The sequence below is a fragment of the Dermacentor variabilis genome, chromosome 5 (genome assembly GCF_050947875.1).
Source record: "Dermacentor variabilis isolate Ectoservices chromosome 5, ASM5094787v1, whole genome shotgun sequence".
Lineage (NCBI taxonomy): Eukaryota > Metazoa > Arthropoda > Arachnida > Ixodida > Ixodidae > Dermacentor > Dermacentor variabilis.
In genome coordinates, this window is record NC_134572.1 from 48,894,201 (window position 1) to 48,916,669 (window position 22,469).

The 22,469-nt window shown below is 45.4% G+C and overlaps 1 protein-coding gene across 1 annotated transcript in view; it reads right to left on the reverse strand.

Annotated features, from left to right (window-relative positions):
- Positions 1 to 6,151, reverse strand: part of LOC142582561 (acetylcholinesterase-like) — a 58,790-nt gene extending 52,639 nt beyond the window's left edge. Inside the window, exon 1 of the mRNA XM_075692417.1 lies at positions 6,078 to 6,151. The gene's annotated coding sequence lies outside the window, so the exon portion shown is untranslated. The remainder of the gene's footprint in view (positions 1 to 6,077) is intronic.
- Between the last annotated feature and the right edge of the window lie 16,318 nt (positions 6,152 to 22,469).

Genomic DNA, 22,469 nt, shown 5'->3' on the forward strand with positions numbered 1-22,469 from the left:
CGTCTTTATAATTTCGAGCAATTTGCAAACCAAATACATCGGCCCAGCTCAGACTGTTTGGTAACAAATCCTTCGGCTCAGTTACGTGCCGTGCGCGCAGTTAAGCAATTATCTACATTCGCACGGATTTTACGTAAATTTCCCAAACGACACAACCTCATGTCAACAACCAATATGAAGGCCTACGTGTCAACAAAAAAAAAACGATGTGTCCTTCACATTTGTTGGAGCCAACAATACGCCCAACAGGAGCCTTTGACTGCGAGAGGCTTAAAGAAAGACTGTTAGCGACCATTGGCTCCTGAACCATCAGAGGTGACTTGAACGCGCATCACCAGCTAAGGGGTTGCACCAAGATTGACTAAAGAAGCAGAAGTCTTGTCTCCTTTGCCACCAACCAAGATAAGAGCTGTTGGAATGCCTGCAGCACAACGTATCTGCAGCGCACGACATGCAGCAGCGGCTTGTACTCGGCTTTGGTGTACCGGCGCTTCGATGAACACCGTGCTCACTCTCTTCCTCTTTCTTCTTTCTATTCCCCTCCTTTCTCTTACCGTGCAGGGTAGCAAACAGGATTCTCATGTGGTTGATCCCCCTTCCTGTCTTCTTGCTTTCTCTCTCTGTGTACTTTCCTTTATTTATTTATTTTATTGAATTTCTTTATTAACTGAAGCGTCTTTGTTCATTCCCACGCCATTTCTTTTTGGAAAAAACTGATTGTATTCCCTTAGACAAGGTATCCTAACGTACTTATCAATAATGATCCATTCTTCACTTTGATTGTTCTTGCCCCATTACCTGATAAGATTAATTTTATGCTCTATCGGGGCTGGAATAAAACGCAAGAACACTTGTCATTACTCGAATCCGTTATGTAAAATCTACGCGTTACCTTTACAAAGGCATGCTTTGTGGAATGATCCTCTTCACCGGGGCAACAACCACGCTAGTACCTCCACTTGAACAAGCGCAGAAAGTCGAAAGCGAGAGATACTGTGCATTGCAACAGGCGAGAGCCTACGTGAGTTTGCTCGGGCTACGTGCGCCCTGAGAACGTGTCATGGCCGCCGAGCCCGATAGCACGCGAAAGAAATATTGCAAACATCCGTCGTGTTGAAGCCTTGAGCAAAAAATTATTTCTAGTCGTTGTCACGTACATCAAGATGTATTTGAGCACGCTGCGTGAGCTCGTGAACGAGCTTCATCTTTCCGGGATCCAGTTTCACGCCTCAAGAGTTCGTCTTTATACGCGTTATCTGAACGCGAAAGGTCAGGCGACATAAGCAGGGTCAATTTTTTTTTTCAGGAATTTACAGGTGAAAGCACAAAACTCGGTCGAAGTACGATCGCAAAAGTGCGTGAGAGTCTATCTAAGTTAATGGTACGGTATAGGCAGCAGCGCAGGAGTCAACACACCCGCCCCTACACTGTTGCGGCTTTCTCGGGCCGATATCTACACCATTAATCGTGACCGCCGCTGACGGTCTCTACATCTACCCTGGACCCCTGCCTCTCAAAGAAGCGCCGACAACTTCTCAAGAAGACTGACTGCTGCGAGCAGCCAAGCGCGGTTAAGCGCTGCGTCTCCGTCGAGTGGGCAGGGGCGAGAGACCGCGTCCGAGCGTGGCTTTGGCATTTACGTTTTTCTTTGTGCACGCAACTCTTTGGTGAAGCGAGCCTTCGGAGCGAAAGGAGGCCATCGGCTTTCGGGATAGGTGGCCACAGCATGGCCCTGCGCAGCGTGACAGTGGCGCAATTTGTTTTATGTAAGGATGGACAGAATCAATGAGATGAGGTTCGATGTGTCCTGTGTGACATTTGCTGTACTCGGGGAAACCTGTTGCGGCAGTCGCAACGTTGAGTGTTACTGACCTGACACTTTTCTCGAATGCTGCGGTTTCGCGAATTCCGTTAGCAACGCCGAATACCGGGAATCAGAAGGCGACTGACGCCTTTCTCCTTTTCAGATGTCCAAATGGTAATTAACGCAAGTCGTAAACGCAAGAAAAGTACCTTCTCTTTTCTTTTAAAAGCGCTCTGCAAAATAATTATGTATATATAAAAAAGAACGTGCTTATGACATAGTATTACTCTTACCATAGTCAGTGCAAGAAGAAAAAAGAAAGACAGAACGGGTACAGCCGCCAACCGAATCAATTCACTGGAACAGGCGAAAAGCGTAGAGTTCCATGTTAAACATGCTAACGGAAAATCAGTGTCTCATGTATGCGTTTGCCGCCAGAATGGTTGTTCAGCAACTGCGGCAATGATGGACCTGTAAGTGGACGCGATGCCTCGTAGTTTAAACGGTAATGAAAGTGCAGAGTTTTGCACGTTTTGAGATGTCACGTGCAATAGTTTCTGTGATTGATACTATACCTGTGATACGACCTGTGATTTCTGTGATTAATACAGGATAGAGTGCGTGCGTGCGTTCCCACCCTTTCCCGCACGTACAATAGCCTAAGCAATTTATGCGATACACGTTGAAAGTGGCCTCTGTAGTTCAACTTGTCCCTAATTGCGCCTGAAAATTTGTACCAAGAACCGCCGTAAGACATTCCCGCCGCAAGTGGTCGCCCAATGAAAACGAATGTTTCGAAAGTCAATGTGCTTCTTACGTTCTTAGTATGCAGTCAACACGACACCCCAGCGTACTGTCGCTCCTCTCCGCACTCTCGGCCCAGAAGAGAGAACTGAGCTAGGAAGAAGTCCGGCTGCGCTGGTACATTCGCATTGAACGAGTTGTATTACGGGTGAAATTTGTCGCTTTCGTCAGCCGTCATGAAGCTTGCCCTAAGGTGTGTCGTGCAGCAAGCATTGTCTTCGTCGCTGCGTGGTACCATTAAAACCGTTATGTTATCATATAAGCCCGTATACTAATCTTGTCGTCCAAGCGTGAGTTCCACATCCGGGAAGCCTTCACAACCGGAAAGCAGGAAATTAGCGAGGCGCTGCTGCATGGTTACAAAATTGCGCAAAGGGCCTTTTCATCGCATAGTATGTTGGAATACAAATAGCCTCTCTTATCAAATCTCGTCAGTAAGTGTCCGTGACGTCAATGCTATATAGCAGCAGATACGCGTGCTGAATTAAACATTTAAAGCGCCTGCACACGCGCTTATCTAATCACGCTTTCGCTAGAAGCTGCTGGTCGTCGTTACGGAGCGACAAACTGTTAGAGGTTGCATCATCGCAACCAACTCATCTCTTTGTTTTGACAAACTTTCATCTTAGTGCCTGAAGCTTGTCAGGCTTGGACTGCGGAAATCATTGTAGATGCGCAGATTGTCATCTCATGCGACATGATCAGCAATTTAATTATCTCCGAGAAGGAATAACGTTGGGAACGATCTGCCCTCGAACGGTGTCCATGCAATGCGCATAGCTGATAGAGATCACGTCGTTAACATTCTTTTACCGATAATCTCGAGAGCGATCGACACAGTAGATGTCGCTACTGTGCAAGCGAAAAGCTGTCCTCTCGATTATAGGGGAAATAAACAAGAATATTCAGTAGGGAGCAATGTTAGTATAATAGACGCCTGCAACAGCAGACCGGCCAGTCTTACCGTGAAGGGAGGCTTGGTAGCCAGAAGACAAGCAAATACAGAAATTCGCTGTCGACGTCAACCTGAAATAACTGCACGAGGAAGTCGTGACGTCACGAACTTTAACAGCGTCTACCCAAACCTAGGTCATCTTTTACCGACAAAGAATGAACACATCGAAAAACAAAGGTTTAATCTAACATTTTTCTGAACTTTTGCATATCCCCCCCACTCCCCCCAAATGAAAGCCCAAATATATACGAGGAAACACTTTGAAATCGGTGACGTCACGCTGATGTATTGCGCGTAGATTTGGGCGCGAAATTTGTTAGAAAGACGTGTCGAATAAATTTTCTTTAATAGCAAGAAGCATGTCTCCGTCAAATTAATGAAAATAGAGCCTTGAAAGTATAATTTCCGATTCTAAACTGATTTATTGCCGTTATTTATTGTATATGTAACCTAACTTTGCAAAATCTGCTCGCGATAGCGCTCTTATCATCATCATCATCAACATCATCATCATCATCATCATCATCATCATCATCATCAATATATTCTTGATGTACGCTGCAGGACGAAGGCCTCTGCCTGCTATATACCATTACCCCTGTCTTGCGCTAGCTATTCCCATTTGCACCTGCAAATTTCCTCATTTCATCCTCCTGTCTAATTTTCTACCGTCCTTGACTGCGCTTCCCTTCCCTTGGCACTCATTCCGAAACTCTATAATGTTCTGCCGGTGATCTGCCCTACGCTTTATATGGCCTGCCCAGCTCTTTTTTTTTTTTTCACTTAGTATCAAGTGGAACATCGGCTATCCCCGTTTGCTCTCTGATCCACACAGCTCTAGCTCTTCCTGTCTCTTAACGTTACGCCTAACATTTTTCATTCCATCGCTCTGTTAACCTCCAAGGTTCTACCCCATATGTCAGCACGGGTAGAACGCAATGATTGTACACTTTTCTTTTCAACGACATTGGTAAGTTCCCAGTCAGGATTTAGTAATGACTGCTGTGTGCACTCCAGCCCATTTTTATTCTTCTGTAAACTTCCTTCTCGCGATCAGGGTCCCCTATGAGCAATTCACTTCGGTAAACGTGTTCCTTCACAGACTCTGGAGGCTGACTGGCGATCCTAAATTCTTATTCCCTTGCTAGACTATTGAACGTTATCTTTGTCTTCAGCATAATAATCTTAAATCCCACTCTTCCACTTTCTCAGTTAATGTTCTCAATAATTTGTTGTAATTGTCTCCAGTGTTGCAGAACAGGACAATGTCTGTGCAAACCGAAGGTTGCTGAGATATTTGCTGTTGATCCTTACTCATAATCATTCTGAGTCTAATAGCTTTAATACTAGAATACAACGAATACAATGCTTGAACAGAATTGGAGAGAAGTCACTGCACCTTAATTAATTAAAGTGTCCCCACTTTTAAGACCTGCAGTGTCGCGTAATAAAACGGTACCGTGGTAACAGATTAAGACGGGAAAAGGAGTGGAACTCTTGGAGTGTTGCCGTGCAAACAGGCCCTGCAATAACAAGGACCGCGGGACCTTTACTGCGTGGTATCTACAGAACAGACTTATGTCAGTTTGTGTAATATGCGTTTTCTGTATTAAAAAAAAAACATCATGCATACGCTCGAAAATATTGACTGTATATGGGGCGAACGTGCGCCCAGAAAGTCGAAAGCACACACCGACGACACCGACAGCGGAGGGCACAGTCAGGGATTTTGGTATCCAATGCGCCGCTTAAATCGCCCTTACTCATAGCGTATCCCGGCACAGAACACGTTAAAGAATAGATGTGGGGTTAAATTTCTGAACGTCCTACAAGCACCGTAGGATGTTCGTTGCATTGAATATCTACTATCCCGCTGCGGTCCCTATACAGTCACAATCGCCTTCATTATTCGAGAAGAATCTAATACTGTATTCACAAAGCAATACGTGCGCTAAAGCAGTTCCTGCGAGAAATCGCTGCCAGTGTTTATAAGACATGTCATTAGAGAGGCGGCCATTCACTAGCAAAATACTAATTAAACTATTTGGAAATTTAACACCTGACATCCTGACTATTCGTTACCAAAGACCGAAAACGTGGTAAACTGATAATACAGCTAAATATTACCGGAGATAAAGGAAAACACACTACACGCAGTGCGATGACTCTCACTCTGCCCTATCTGATCCTGCTCTCGGCGTAGAAATGTGCGTAGAAATATTTCAGTCTCAATTTTCACCTAGATGAATAAACAGAAGCTCTTTCACTCCAACCTTTTCTCTGTGATATCAATGTAGTCGCAGCCGTCCTGGACATAGAGGCAGGTCCTGACAGATTTTCCTCGGCTTCACGCACTGGTCATCTATCGCTGCTTATCACGCATTTAACCTTCCGTTTAACGTCTCGTTCTGCACCTCTTCCTTAGGCATTGCTGCAAGGCTTCACGCGACGTTACCATTAATAAACGGGCAACAAATAAGTACTGCGATAAGTTCTAGTCTTCTCGTAGCTCACCTTCGCTCGAAGGACAGGGTCACGGGCACGACGTGCAGTAGAAAACCCGAGAGACGCGGCGCGGGATCGCGTGAGTGACGAGACATGCGGAACCCTTGGCCAATATATACATAACATCGTGGGTGGAGTCGCCAAGCGGTGATGACACACACGCGCGCCGACCGAGTCACAGGTCGAAACGAAGCCACCGCGCCGCCCCAGCGACGCCGTGGCGGATTTAATCGGCCCGGTCCGATTCATCGCCCCTCTTCCCCGCCCTCAGTCTTCCCTTGCTTCGCTCGGGCTTAGACTCCGTGCTTCCCGAGCGAGGTTCGTGGAAGCATGCCCGGAACGCGCCGAGTACGCGCATCCTTCGAGGAGACGGGTGAACCCTCTTTTGTCTGTGCGGCGACATGGCGGTTACGCGGCGCGACCTTCGTGGCCGCTCTTCCGTGTCGCCAGCGCCGTGGCGGCAGCGGAGCGAAGAGCAGCGCGCTTTTGCCTCTCGAGTGGCGCGAGCCACCGCACACCAAAGACCGGAAGCTCGAGCAAACTGTGCGCTCGGCGACGAAGGGCTCGTCTTAGGCGTTGCGCGTCCCCTTCCTTCATTAGGATCAATTAGACGGTTGATAGATTCTCTGTAGACTGACTCTGCGCCACATTGCGTTCTTATATGGACTCATTCTTCTGGATGCACGCACTGCTCCCTCTGCTGCGAATATATATATAGATATACCTATATCGCTTGAAGACACGGGCACTACATACACAACACATAACAAAAGGAGAGAGAAAGACAGGGAGAGACGCTTCTATGGACATTTTGATAGAAATTCGAAGTAATTTTTGAGGCCACGCGGTTTAACCTACTTGTTGGCTTCGTTGGTTTTAGTCGCCTCAGAAAGAAAATGGGGTGGAGACCTGTAGCAACTGTCCCATCGCTGATCGGATACCTTAACCTCCCCTAGTCCAAGGAGAGGATAAAAGGATAATAGGATGAAAAAAGTTAGAACCGTTAGAAGAAATAACTATTGTGAACTTTTTGTTTCGGCAGCGACGCGTGGCGTTGCAGCATCTTGGTTAGCCTACATGTGGTACCAGTGCTAATAAGCACCAATACGATGTTGCAACTACCTACCTTATTCTCATGTTACCATATCTGACCGTAACCACTTCTCTTTAGCAAGGGATAGATTGGTCTAGGGTGCGGCTACTGACTCCTTACAGTAAGTCAAGAGGTGCGAGACTTAGTGTCAGTATTGATACAGGCAGAAAAATAATTTATATAATCTTATGAGACCTGCTCGTAGGCTGTCGAATAGGTTTAGAGCGCAGACGAGGGATAATGTACAGAGTTCTTAGTCCCACCAAATCCTTGCTGTTCTAACAGGTTGAAGGCAAAATATTAAGTTTCTTTTTGATAAAATCAATGGGACGCGTGCAAATTCATATTATCGGTAACTGAAGTTCAGACAGCAGTCTTTGTTCACACCTTGGTACTTGAGTTCATGGACTAACTTTAGTTATTATTCTTTTTTGATTTCGTACTGCACTGTGGAACTTTTTCTCTCTCAATAAGAACAGTTTGTAATCAAATGATACTCATAAGCCGACGCGTCCACCTCTGAGTTTGATCAGTCCATTGGTTGCCAGCCCCTTAGAACCTCCTCTTGTGTAGACCTGGTTCCTGGGACAAGATACACGGCAAGTAACGAATATGTGCTAGAAAATGCTGGTTAAGAATACTTGAGACGACCCCCAACTTTTTCATGTATGGGGCCCTAGGCCCAAGGGTCGGTACATGCAAGTGCCGCCCTAATCATATGATTGACTCTTTTTCTAAGATCTTTAGTTCTTAGCGAGTCTTTTCCTTCGTATTTATTAACTGCAGCAGCAGTTAAGTGCTCGAAACAACGTTTGCTTTTACGCCCGCCCATTCAGTCACGTTGACGACAACTGTTGTCGCCATCGACGTTTTCTTGCCTTAGTTAGGCCGCCTGTTCACGCTAACGTCATTATCGCCGTAGCGCGAACGAAAGTTTGGGTCCACCAATGCCACTACACTGCTCGCGCGGCAGACAATCTAACAACGCAATTTTGACCTATACAGTGGTGTCAGTGAGCACATGTCGTTTTTGCGTGATCAGAGAACAAATCATGACGTAATAACCATAATAATAAAGGCGGCCCAAATGCCTCTCTAAAGCAAGCAGACCTGCTAATATAACAGCGTATAATATTCTGTGGTTTCATAATATAAGTGAAACACCTAAGTTGTTGCACCACACCCAGTGTCGCATGAACGCGGGCAAAATTAGCGGATCGGAGATAAATAGATGCATAGATCGTAATTTTTTTATTGTGATAGCGATTATATGGACACTGTAGGCGCATTTCTGCCGTCGCCGTCGCCGCGATGTTCCGTATGAAGTCCAAGGGCGATAGCATCGTCGCCGCATGCTGTATGCTGTATGTGCGAGTGAAAGCGTGTGACGGTGAGCCTACCATGGTGGCTCATTTTCACGTGCGCGCAAGGGAGGAAAGCGGTGATAAAGCGCGCCGTCTTCCGTCGCGCACAAGGCACCGGGGGCAAGAGAGAGAGGGAGCCGGTGTTCTACACCGGCGGCTGGTTGTATATTGAAATCGATCTGCGATGGGGGAGGAGTACTAATAGCTTCGTGTGCGCTGTGTTCTCGTATCTTTGTTCGCGCTGATGTGAGAGGCAGCACGAAGGTCAATTTGACCGCTGCTGCTGCCATGGTTTCTGGCTCCAGCTTTTTGTGACGGCGAGTGCGCGCGGCCATTGAGTGAGATATGTTTATGTTTTCTTGCGCGCGCGTGCCACCATGCTTGTTAATTTAGCTAGTAAGCGAATGTTTACAACTTTATACGGCCGATGAAGCTACTATCCTTACTTCGTATACCTGTCTACTAATTTGCTATCGCAACCGATGCTTCACCTTTCAGACAGAACTGCTACTTTTTTTGCAACAGGGTCACCAGATAGTTTCAAGCTTTAGGACTTTTTTTGTCTTAGTGGTGAACAACGTATTAAATGTATATTGCCATACATATGTTGCGTTCATTATCACATTTTTCTTTCTTTGCGGTCCAAAGTTGTTTATGGCATTATTTTCACTTCCAGTATTGTATATTGTATTGTATTGTAAACCCTTTGCATATAATTTTTCGTCTGATATGTCTAATTCTAGTATATAGCCGCCATGCATTTTTCTTTCTGAGCTCTGTGCAAGTTTTGTTTTGGCTGTCAATGTTGAGAAGTGTGTAAGCAAAGAAAGGAGGGTTGGGCGACAAACGCTACGTTAGTTTTTCTGAGCCTTTGCACCAGTCGCCTGGACAACTATGTGTCGGTTGTCCGAATAAATATGAATTAATTAATTAATTAATTAATTAATTAATTAATTAATTAATTAATTAATTAATGACATATCTAGAGACTGCAAAAGAATGTTGAAGGCTCCCTGGATTTCCAGCAACATCGCCTTCTGCCGTCTTCCTGTTCGACAGAGAGAGAAATCATTAAAAAGTGAAATTTCAACCAGGCGCATCGTTTCGTTTGTTGCCTTATGCAAGCAGATTTATAAATATGCTATCTAAGGTGTATAAACGTGCAAAACTAGATTGGAGGGAGATATTCAGTTGCGGAGACTCGCCGACAAATAATCTTAAGTGCAAGCGGTGGCATTCATCCTGCTCCGCGAAGCTGAGAAAGATGGGGAGAAACAACTTTATTGGACACGAAATCGAGTTCATGTTTGCGAGAACAATGGTGGCTTGATCGTCAAGCCTGGCCCAGAAGTCTCCGGGCAGTACCCTCGCGATGATGTCAGGGAAGGAGTACGCCGTTTCTCCGGTCTCGCACGTGTACGCGTAGTGGAAATCACGCCCGCTGGGAAGACCACTACCCTGCCCAATCTACAGGCCCATAATTTATACTGATAAGCCCCAATATTCAAGCTGCCTGTCTAGCCGTAGCCACAGATAACATTCCAGGCACGCTTTACAAATATGACAACCGATTTGCTGCCCATCCTTCCATCTCGGTATGAATTAAGTGGATACGCAGTCACTGAGGTATCAGAAGGATTGAATAGGCCGCATCCACTGAACGGTACCGAACTACTTTCTCTGGCTCCGTTTTAGGAAGAGTAGCGCCTAAGAAAGAACGAACATAGCCATGGATCAACTCGTCCAGCAAAATGTTCTTCTAAACTTTCTGTGGTTCGTTACGGCCGGTAGCCAAGATAAGACGAGGGGCGCTTATTATTATTAGACTATTGGTTTATCCCAATCCACCTCCTTCCAGTTGAGGCACAATCATTTGCTCACCGGAAACAGAGGGAGAGAGTGCCCCTGACTCGCCATCATATACTTCGACTGCCGTTTGTTTTCCGCGCGACCTCCTTGTCTCCAGTAGGCCTTACATTGGCCCGCTTTCCTTTTTTTTTTTTGTGTGTGTGTGTGTGTTACCTTAAATGCTCGTGGCTCGATGCCGCCAACGATGCAAACAACAGCGGCCTTTTGACTGCGTACGAGCGCCGCATTAGGTCACGCACACCCACTCCTCCGTTCGGTCTTCGCACGGGAGACGTCACGGCCACCCGAGGAGGCTGGTAACCCATTCGGACGTAGCGTACGTTGCGGGTGATGTGGCATCCAGCCTCCTTAATGAGCACCCTTCACGCTGCGTCGGTTTCGATTGAAAGACGCGCACGGCTGAGCGACGCGAGTTTCGGGCGCAGCGCATGAAACGCAAAGCGAGCGCGCCGCGTCACCTGCGTGCGGGCGCGTCACCAAATTCCGCCTGGGGCGCTGCGTGCCTGTTCCTTGCGTTGGCTGCGGTCTGGCTTCGTAACCTCAGAGACGCGCCGAATGAATTAGGAGGTCTTGTGACCCTGTTCGCTTTTACTATTGCTCGATCATGCGCTAACCTCGCCAGGTCTGCGGGGCATGTTCGCCGCTGGTAAACACAGCTCATTTGCATGCTCTCGCGGAGCGGCAGTGAGCGCGTGCTCAAGAATTTGCATTGTCGGATTGTCAAGCGTTCTCTGGTTTCTTGAGTTTATTCATTGTAACATCTTTTTCTACGTGGCATAGCGCTATGCTCTCTGCGACAATATTGTCAGATACAGGTTGTTTCAGTGAGCACTTTCAAAATCGTTCTTTTTTTTTTAATTGCCAGTAGCAGGTAGCACAATTCTAGTCCGTGAGCTGGTCTACTCAAAGAAGCGGACATTACTTGCACAAAAATTGATATACATAATCGACTAATTACCAGAAATTCACTCCTTAGATTTTTAACTAATCACGTTATGACACATATTGCAATTTACAAATTCTAGCGGGTAAGTCTACGTGGCATATCCACTTGAAAAGAATTGTATGGATGACGCCGCTTACCAGAGATGCACCGTCAAACTTGCGGTAACAATAGACTGCCATTCCACTTAATTTCTTAACGTAACGTCATTTTATGCACTGAAGCACAAAAGTAACTGGAACGCCAATGCATTTCACCCCGAAGTTCGGGAATTAACATATCGAAACTGGTGTCTTCCTGAGAATTCGTTCTAAGTGGATCAGTCTTTTGAACTTCCCGGCTGAAACTTGTAAATTGCAATAAGTGTCCTAAGATAATTAGATAAAAACCAAATTTGTGAATTTTCTTTACTTAATCTGTCGCATATTTCACTTTATTTTTCAAGTAATAATGTCCGCCTCTTCCAGTAGATAAGCTTATGGACTGAAATTGTGCTATCAGCCACAAACATTATTTCTTTATTTGAAAGGGCTCGCTGAAACCCCCAGTGTATATTTATACTTTAACACAAGCAACCTTACCACGCTGGTTTAAAAGCAGCTTAAGGTTTTCTACAGTGTTACGTTTGCAATACATGAAATATGAGGTCAGTAGGAAAAACAAAATTAGCCAGTAAAGAAAATTTGCCATTCAAGCGTTTGTGACAAATGTAATAACTGCATTTTTTTAACTACCACAGACACACACAAAGAAAGCGATACTTGGACCACTGGATTTCCGTTCACAAGCTTGCTTTAAAACAGCATGATAGTGCCTAAATTTAGATATTTTTTCATGGGTCCACATATCATTGATCACGCATGATCAACAGATATGTACTAGTTATAATTAGGCTTTCTCCTCAGGCTTATACACACTCATTATGTAAAACTCTGGTTCAACTTGCTAAAAATAAGCGTCTCTGTCTTGCACGTAACCTTTTCGTCATAATAATGGCCCCGGGAGTATCAACATCCGCTGTTTATCAACGGGGCGTCAGCAGGGCATTTCACCTATTAACAGCTTGGCACGGAAAGCACGAAGGGACAAGGCGTCGGCGCGTAGTCAAACGTTTCGTGAAGCCTCGAATACTCCTTACCCGGATTTACTTGCCGCATTCCCTCTTGAAGTTGGTATTAGCTGTAGCCGCGAAAAACCTCCAGAAGCCCCGAAGAACGCATTACCTGGTAGCGATTATTGCGATATGTTGCCAAAGCCCTAATGGCCAGCTGACGCACGTTTTCTTTTTTCTCCTCTCGGAGAGCACGATGACATATTGACAGCACCACATGGCACAGAAACGCTGTTTGGCACGCAACGTTCGAATCAACGAAGACGTTTACACCGTGCCAACCTGTCAATAAAAGGCGTCGGGTGGGCAATTTACGGAAGTACTACACATACCGAAAATAGAAACTGTTTACTGTGTAGGCCATGCTTTTTCCCAGGGGGGATAAGTGCTTTGTTAACGTTCTGCCTGTCAAGCTGCGCAATCTTTGGAGATGGCTGGACCTTCTATAGTTGCTTTGGCTGCTGGGGATAACCAAACGGAGCTTGTGGAAAATACCGCGCTACGCAAACCATGTTGATTTCTAGGTAGCCGACTCGAGCACTCAGAAGGCTGCTAATGGACTAACATCATTCATTTCATTTCTTAATTATTTAACGAAAGCATAAACGGGCCACAGCGGGATAGCACAGACAACTTTTTTTTATGAAAAAAGGGGGGGGGGGGCGATATAAATGTTGCCCATCATGGTCGCTATCTGCTTTATGTTTTCATTGTCTACTTCATCTGTGAAGTGCCAAGTAACCTAAGCACAATGTTATTTGTTTAACTTAGCAAGATTACCAATTTTTAAAGCGTTATAAGTAGGTGTATGCGTAATAATAATAAAATATATATATATATCTCGAGTGCTCAATCATAAGTTCTTAAGCACGTTGCAAACTGCATTGACTGATATATGGGAGAAAAAGATGGACGGAACAATCGTCGAACAAGGGATTCCTCAGCCTGGAGTTAACGCTTCGACCAGGGGACTTCTTTCTTGTCAGGTCCTTACAAAGGCCCTGTCGAAACCTTGGCTCCAGCCTGAGTCATAGCTTGTTGGACGACTGCTGATCCCTTAATGTTTCCACCCTCCTGTGAAACTTTGTGTCGTACGGACGAAACAAGCGACATAATGCAATGCGGAGAAGCGTATGGTGCTTTCACGTTTCTACCTAATGCGACGCTCTCTAGTCATATGGGGTTTTGGGCCCTTTCAACGGACATGGTACCTTTGATAAGTTTTGTTCCGTTGAAAAGGCGATTGGGCCAGCAAACAAGAAATAAAATACTCAAATAACAACATCCGAGGGTTGTTGGGATTACTGTTGCAGTCATACAAGTGAGCAAAAAAATGAAGAACGAAGAAGCGGCGAAATTACTGTCAGTGTTTGCAGCATGCACGCAGTTTTCCGGCTTTCACGCGACGCTAATAAATATTTCTGCTGGCTCATTGCTGATGAACACGATGCATGTTATTTTTATTCTGTCTTTCCTAATAAGCTTCCTTAATCGATGTTCATTCCCCACTAACGTGGTGTTTCTCTCTCGTTTTTTTTTTCGAATCGTTCAAAGTTTCTTTCACGTGGTATTTGGTCTATCTGCTGAATTCGTGATCTGCGTATGGCTTCTCTGCTACTGAATGTCACTCTTGAAAGAATACTCGGGAAACATGACCAAGCATATTCGATTCGCAAAGTGCCTGTTCTGATCAACGAATCCTATCAATAGCTTGTCCAATAAAACCTATCGATACTAGTTTGTTATGAGAAGCTGAGTTGACACGTTCCCGTGTCCGCCTTAACTTTACGTGGTCGCTTCTTTGCTGCGTAAAGCCCCTTTTCAGGGTTTTGTTGTGTCATTAGGATCCAACGGTATTTGCATGGCACGTGCTTCTTCAACAGGACATTTCATCCCCAAATAAAGCCCAATGTCGGGCCGGGCGACACCAGTGCCCATTTGGGTCACCGGTGGGCAAACGGTAGTAGCGTGGTTTGGAACCCACATGGGTGCCGCGTGGCAACACAAGAGAATAGATAAAAAACGAAAATAAGAGCTCCTTTGAGTTACAGCATCTGCTTATATAATTAGACCTTGGAACAGCGTTGGTACTACTCTAGGCGCAACAAAGGTTCGCTTAGCTGCCCTCAAGACACTGGCTTCTACCAAATACTCTACAGCCGAATTCACAATGTTTTTTTTTTCCGTAAGGAATCTTTTCCATTGGGCCTTCGCTAATAATATGACCACATCAGTATTAATTAGCTGGGATTTGCTCTTACGAATAACTCTAGCGGAAGTACTTTTTGTGATTACGGGCCGATTTTTTTTATTTTGTGTATTTGTGTATGTTGCGGGCATATGTACAATCTATGCTGTATCATTTGACAGGTCACCATTGTCATCATGAGTACAATGTTAGGCATATGACCAGGCAAACGTCTCCAGCATTCGTAAAAAAAATTTCTCTATTTCTCTCTCTCTCACTCTTATCGAGGTAGTAATTTATCTATTATTTTTTTAATTGCTTGAAGCAGTTGCAAAAGCAAGAACTACAAAAACGGCCTTAGCTGTATTGGCCTTCAACGCGATTTTCGGTTTTCTTGTCCTTAACCTGAACAACGCCCAAATGCGCCGAACCACAAACCCATCATGCAGGTTTATTAGAGAAACCTACGGCTATTTATACACGATCTTCTATGAAGATATATGGAATTATAGATATGGAATCAATCGGCCATATGGGCTTTCTTATAAATGATTGGTTTAACTTTATTTCGATTAAACCACTGGCGTTCAGTACTTCGCCACGCCGTCGTAGTGGAGGAGCCTTGCATAGTTTCGTGTGTCATATAATAAACTTCTGCTCGATGGTGAATGTGTTTCCTAATTAAGAGCGTTCCGTATTAGGATGATCGCATACCTTGGTCGGCCACGTTTTACTTTGCTTTTACTACAACTTTATTCGTGACTCAAGGTGTATTATCCTTCAGGTGTCAAATGTGGCTCTTCTTTTTTTCGATGTCTTAACATGCCTAATCACCATAACTACGCCAGTTCTGGGCTGCTTCCAGAAAGACCTTTATTTAACGTTTGGATTCCTACGTAAACTGCGTCAACATCGAATGCTTGGGGCAGCACAATACTTATTGGCAAAAGGTCTCCCGTAAACACCCCAATTATGTTCGCTCGTGCCAAAAGTACGTCAGTCAGTGTCATTCAAGCTTGTTTCTGTTAATTTACACTTGTCATACCAACTTATTCAGTCGACCCTCACAACCACTCCCAAGAACCAAGCTTGTTCTTTCTTTTTTTAGGATTTTAAGAAAAGAGGCAGCCGAACATTGTTGATGCATTGCCACGTCAAAATACTGCAGGGGCGCGTCAAAAATCACCATATGTGCATGGGAGCGGGGGCTGTAGGCGCTGACGACAACGAGGTTGTTTATGTGTAAAGGACAAAGCCCGGCTCGGGCAGGCTGCGTCTGAAGGTTGGGCCTCCTTCCAAGCGCCACATGATTGACAGAACCACCGGAGCGCCTGACAAACGAGCAAATATAACCGCGCGCATGGCACATAGCCTCGGTTTTTCCGGAGGTTTCTGCTCGCGGCGTCACATGTGCCCGTCACAGTAGCCGACATATTTTACGAGCTTTCATAAACGCACCGGGTCGAACGTCGAGGCTACTTTGTTTGCACAACCTTGAGAGAGAAGAGGCTGGACCGTCCTTGTCCCCTGTCTGACGAAAACAACAAGACGCGAGTGAAAACACGTCCACTCTCATCAGAATGCTCAAGAAGGAATGCATCCTTTACTTATCTGCATTGTTCGTTGCCAAGTGTAACCATTGCCGCCTGCGTTTGTCCGAAGTAGCGTGTATGCCTGGCCAGTCTCTCTCTCTCTCTATCTATTATATATATATACATATATATATATATATATATATATATATATATATATATATATATATATGTGTGTGTGTGTGTGTGTGTGTGTGTGTGTGTGTGTGTGTGTGTGTGTGTGTGTGTGTGTGTGTGTGTGTGTGTGTGTGTGTGTGTGTGTGTGTGTGTGTGTGTGTGTGTGTGTGTGTGTGTGTGTGTGTGTGTTGTGACGGCAAGCGCGGTCACGAACGTTCACTATTTGGCGAAGGCAGCACAGCGTGAAGGTTACTCTCCGGACCCCCTCAGTTGCCCACTGGTGGCGATGCTAATGAAACGTCTAAAAAGGAAGTATCAAATTGGCGCCCTGCAAATTCTCCGTCATTATGGCAAGAGACAAAAGGAAGAGGCGAATCTTTACCGACTCACCCCACGTCTATTTGATAGTCGGCCGTGCCCGGCATGTAATCTGGGCAGCGCATCCAGCATCCTGTTGAGCCCGGGAAGCTGATGATAGAACACAAAACCTGCATTTTTATTTGGCGCCGGCCACCACAGACCGTCATACCAAAACAAAAACAAAAGAAGAAGAACAAGAACAAACAACAACCTTCGGGCAAGAAATGTCGTGGTTCCCGCCACGCGTGTCAGGGAGTCTTCGCTCATGTTGCCATGTACTGCACGAATCGTCTAGTGCGCTGTGTTCGCTACTTTTGTCACGCATTATATTATGCGCGTGAAATGAGCAGAAGTAATAATAAGCATTTTGGTTATGATATGTCACCGCGTTGGACACGGTGGGGGCAAGGACTGTGGTTGTCTTCATAGTTCTATCATAGTCGAAGGGGGCATGGCCGTCGTCGACACAACTCTGACATTTCATCGAGGCCCGTCTTTGTACACGCCGACGCAACAACGGATACCGAGAGGGTAATAACTCTATCGACAATCGTATTCCTGATTACAGTCACAGATGTCGCATGTTGACCTTAGTGCTCCGCCTACACAAGCAGCAGGCAATTCCGGCCATAATCACGCTACGCTGTACGATCGTCTAGTCGTGCCTATGTCATCAAATTGTATGTGTGGCAACGCGGCTTCCTTTACATTCAATGCCGCCGGTTGTAAAAGCTGCGTATGACACGCTTTCGGCTGTCACTGTGCCTTTTGTGGAGGCCCTGGAGGCCCATTTGGAGCTAATGGCATTAGCGCTCTTTCGTTGACCTGCAATATAAAGTGTTGCTTGCTTGTGTTCTTTTTTTCAGGTAATAGGTATTTGTTTATAGAAGCAGCCTATGAGACCGCGCGAAGAAACATAAAAATACCGTGACGATGCCTTAGACTGCCGTGACAGGGCGTCCTGATCAGACCTGGCATTTCAAAGCACAAAAACTTTATATAACTATATAACTATGGAACAAGCTGCACAATATGCGAAAGAAAAAATAAGCAGAAATTAATAGTCGCTGCACCCGATGTATATATATATATATATATATATATATATATATAAACTTGAAGCGATCGTTACGTTTGTCTTATCAGAAGTTCGTTTTAATACAATTTATCCACAAAACTAAAATACTACTGTTCTTGGTGCCACCCAAATATTCACGTTACTGAACAAAAATCAAACAACACTAAAAGCGAAAGGCCGATGGAACAAGATGTATTATTTGTAATTGCATGAAAAAAAATTATTCCTTTGTACATCCCTGTTTCACCGAATTAGTAATTGTTGCTTGCCGGCACTCTCCCAACCTTTTCGCTGTCACAAATCCTGACGTTTAAACTAGCTCGCTAAAAAAATTATTTGATTTCGTTTGATGAAAAAAAAAAGATGACCGACTATTACGATGCTCCCTAATGCGAAATTTGAGCGCAGCTCTATATGCGTGTTTTCATTTCGTGGCATATTGGCTGGCGCGGACAATCTGTCTCGTGCGGCACGGTGAAAACGGAACGAAATGTGGCACGACTGCCTCGTTAACCTGAAGATAGCGAGAGGTAGTGCGTGGGTGACGCCTGGGCGCGATTCACTGCAGCAGTCGCTGCAGACAGGCCTCCCAGAAGACGCGCGCTACTCTGGCGCCATCTCGTAGCCATCGTCGCCGCACTACGCTTTTCTTCTCACGCTTTCGCCATGCCCTCCTCCTCGGCTTTCCTCCTCGCGTCTTTCATCGACCACTGCGCTCCGCGTTCGCTCTTTCATCCTTCACTGTGCTCATTCGCTCGGTTACGCCGACGCCGACGCTCGCCGCATGAACGGGCGCCCAAGAGATGCGCTCTAAAAATGCACCAAAGTATTCAGGGCGTTATCGGCTGTTTCATGTGTGAACACCGCTGCTTCTTGCGGGTCTTGGGTAGTGTCCTCTCCATAATTACCAACCTGCAGAGGCACATTGAAGGCTTCCTCAATTATAGTTTCCATGGTGTCAGCTCTGCAGGTTTACACGTCATCGACGACGCTGGCGTGGTTGTGCACGCTCTGAGGAACGCCATTTCCTTCTCGTGTAGCCAGCAGAGTGGTGTCTTCCAAGGCTACCGATAAGGGCTTGCTAATTAGCTAATTCATAAAATCTTATTAGGTTTTAACTAAGTATCTTGCGCCACAGACTGCGACTTACAAATTGTAGCTGGTGGCTTTCAAAAGCATATCCACTTGGAACGAATTCTGAGGATGGCACAGGTTTGGAGATATGCGCCGTGAAACTTGGACTAAATATGCACAGTTGTTCCATTTACTTTGTTTTTCTTTTTGCGATGTACCGTTCGTGCGTTGAAGTGCAAAAATAATTTGACCACCAATGTATTTCGTCGCGCACTTGGGGAATGAGTGTTTCAAAACTGGTGTCATCCTGAGAATTTGTTCCAAGTGGATACGCCTTGCGCATTCACTGGCTATAGTTTACAGAGTGCAATATGTGCCGCAAAGTAAATACTTCAAAGCCTAATCAGTGAAATATTGCAAATTAGTCGAATTTGTGCTTCAATTATTTGTGCAGGTACATTCCACATCATCGAAGTAATCCAGCTCAAGGACTAGAATTGTGTTTCTTCCACAGGCAATATTTAAACATCACGCATATGCCAAAGAAGAAAACAATGCGAAATAAGCCTCAGAGTTTGGTGGGCACATATTAGATCCTGCTTTTGTCTTCTTCTACTATTTCTTGTATTTTCTTTTGCCCTGACTTTGTTATCATTGCATTCTTAAGGCAACGGGCGGCCATGCACAGTCAGTTGTTATAGGCATACTTGCGTTTTCTTAGCTCATACCCACTGACAGATAGCTCCTCAAAAAAAAAAAAAAAAAGAAACTTGAAGCTAATAGGCCCATTGCCAACAAGTTGCATCGAACTTAAGATGGTGATTTGGATGAGTTAATTTACTGGGGTGGTTTAGAAGCAGCCACACCTCCCCGCCTCACAAAAGAAAAATTATAGGTGACTTTGCTGCTGGGTTAGTTGGTACATATTTCTAAAATCAAAAACAGCGCGAAGAGAGGGACAAGCATTGTGTTTGCCGGACTTTCTTGTCCCGTTCATTGCACTGTTTTAGTATTCAAAAGAACGTAAACGATACCCTATATGTGCCTAACTTCTGGCTCTGAATCGTTTGTTCTTCTTTTTTCCGCGCTGCTTTAAAATTATGAAAGCTGTATTTGCTGTTCTTTTGCATGAAATGTGATTTTAGAATCAATAATTGTATTATTTGATTGATTGATTGATTGATTGATTGATTGATTGATTGATTGATTGATTGATTGATTGATTGATTGATTGATTGATTACACATGTTATGAGATGCGCAAAATAGATAAGTAAAGTATGTTTTCTTTTATTTCACAGCCTTTAATAGGTAAATGAGCTAGCTATAGCCCTCTTGTGCCAAGACTTGCAGCGATAGATATAAAAGCGCCGCAATGGTGTTCGATAAAAACGACTGCTAAGCCACGTGACTGACAAAGACGCCCTATGTGTGGCTATTTGTGCTTTCTACTGTGACTTTGCGCTGTCAAACTCACATAAATGCGCGTTCTCGTCATTTCATCACCTTATTCTTCCTCTGTGTGTTTACCTGATGCATTACACTGTAGCACATTTACTTTTCAAGCTAGCAATGCAGGACGGGAGAAGGAGTTGGCAGCCCGTATATAAATTTATTAAGTGTATACACCGGAAAATTATGACTTGATCCTGATTCTGCTTTGTTGCAACATGTATAGGTATATACCATCGGCATAAAAGCTTGGAAACCATGCCAGCAGCGAAGAAAATGTATCTTGTGGTGCCGCTGTCCAGCGTGGAATTAGAACACACTGCAATTTGTCGAACGCGCACACTTGCACTGCACAACCATACTTCCGAGCGCATCTATCAAAGCTGTCAAATGTGAAGGCTGAGAAGGCGTCAAATTCTAAAGACACTTGTTCGCGATTATATGTAAACCTCAGTCCCTTTCTTTTCTTTCTTGAGTGACCGATTTGCGCAGGCTTGAGCATTCTAACGCACCCAGTAATGGAAAATCGCATTACACGCTGCACCTCGCCATATTTAACGATGTCCCAGCGTAGCACATATATGGTCAGCGCGGCCATGAATTCGAACTCGCGTCCTTGGAGAGCTTAAATCCACTCAGCGCCTCAGCAATCGCACGACTCTGTGCCGGACAGGTCACTCTATTCGAAGCCGCCTCAGCGCGAGTACGGGCACGTCTATTACACGGACTCACCACCAAGGCTATGTAGTACGCAGTACCTTGGCCCCGCTTCCAGCCACAACGGCCATATACGTGCGAGTTATAACGGCGGACGTCGGGAAACAAACGCCATCCGCGTCGCATCCTTGGCAAGGCGCTCGCCTTTTGTTTACCCGAGATTTCGCACGCTCGTCCCCGTCGTCGTTGCCCGGTCGCTGCGCGACCACTGATGGGTTGGCGAATAGTTACGCCCGTGCTGAAGGGTGCGCAGGCAGGCCTTGTTTAGCCCCCTTCGTGTCACTGAAATGCGCCGGCGAGGACAGTGCGCGACCCTCGTGCGGTGAATTAAACCCGTCTCCGAAGCGAAGCCTTCGATAACTGGCTGCGCAGTCTTATCGAGAAAATAAAAACATAACGCGTGCGCGCGTGCCTCGAAGTGGCATTGTATGCCGCGCGTGAAATGGTTCTCGCACCTTATAGTGTTCAGTGCCCTCTTTAGCACAAACGTTCAGAGCGATGCGATGCTGTGAAATCTTGATGGTGTGTACTGCGTCGACAAAAAAAAAACGACTGATACCTACGAGAACGCATTGTCGCAACTGCTAATTTCGGGACCTCGCGCGTTCGCGTTTGTCACTTTAATCTGTAGGCTGCTGAGTGTTTATTCTTTCGGCACAACGTATCGCCAAGGTCCGGCGCACGGAACATTGACGCTCAATTTGCAGCGCACTTGACAGTCCGGAAGTGAGTGATTTGCGCTGTACAAAGAAAACGGATGTCTTTCTGCCATCCCTGCCTGTACACCCTTGTCTCGCCTTTTTGCTGTTTTAGCAAAACGGTGGCGGGGAGCAATTTGCGAGGGCGTTGCGTGTATAATTCTGTTAACACGTCAAGTTGTACCCGCCGTATTGTCCGCCTATTCGGGTGCACACATTCGCAGACTAATCTATAACGCAGCACCATTCCTAATGAACTTAATAGTCAACCCCCCCCCCCCCACCTCACGTTGCAGAGGAACGTGAACCAGGCGCTGTTCCGTTTAACTTCCCCCCGCTTGCAACGTTTCTCTCTTGCCAATCTTTCTATCAGTCTATCCTTTCAAATCTCCCTATTTGTTCATATTTATTTCTACATCTCTGAGTGAGATATCCACTTTTATTGCATTAAAGGATGCTCCATCCCTGCAGATTATTTCCCGGACGCATTCTGATGGGAGCAGAATGCAAAAGCACACTCGCGTACCATGCTTTGGGTTCATATGAGCGAATCCCAGGTGGTAAAAATTAGGGCGGATCTCTCCCCTATAGCGCAGCCCTCATGAACTACTGGGCCGTTCCAGGATGTTAAACCCCATAAATTTTTGCTGATAACTTCTATCATCGTTATCGGCTCGAATAAACGCATCGCTTGCATCTTTGCCTGAATTAATTGAATACTCCTGACACGCGCACATCAATAGGCC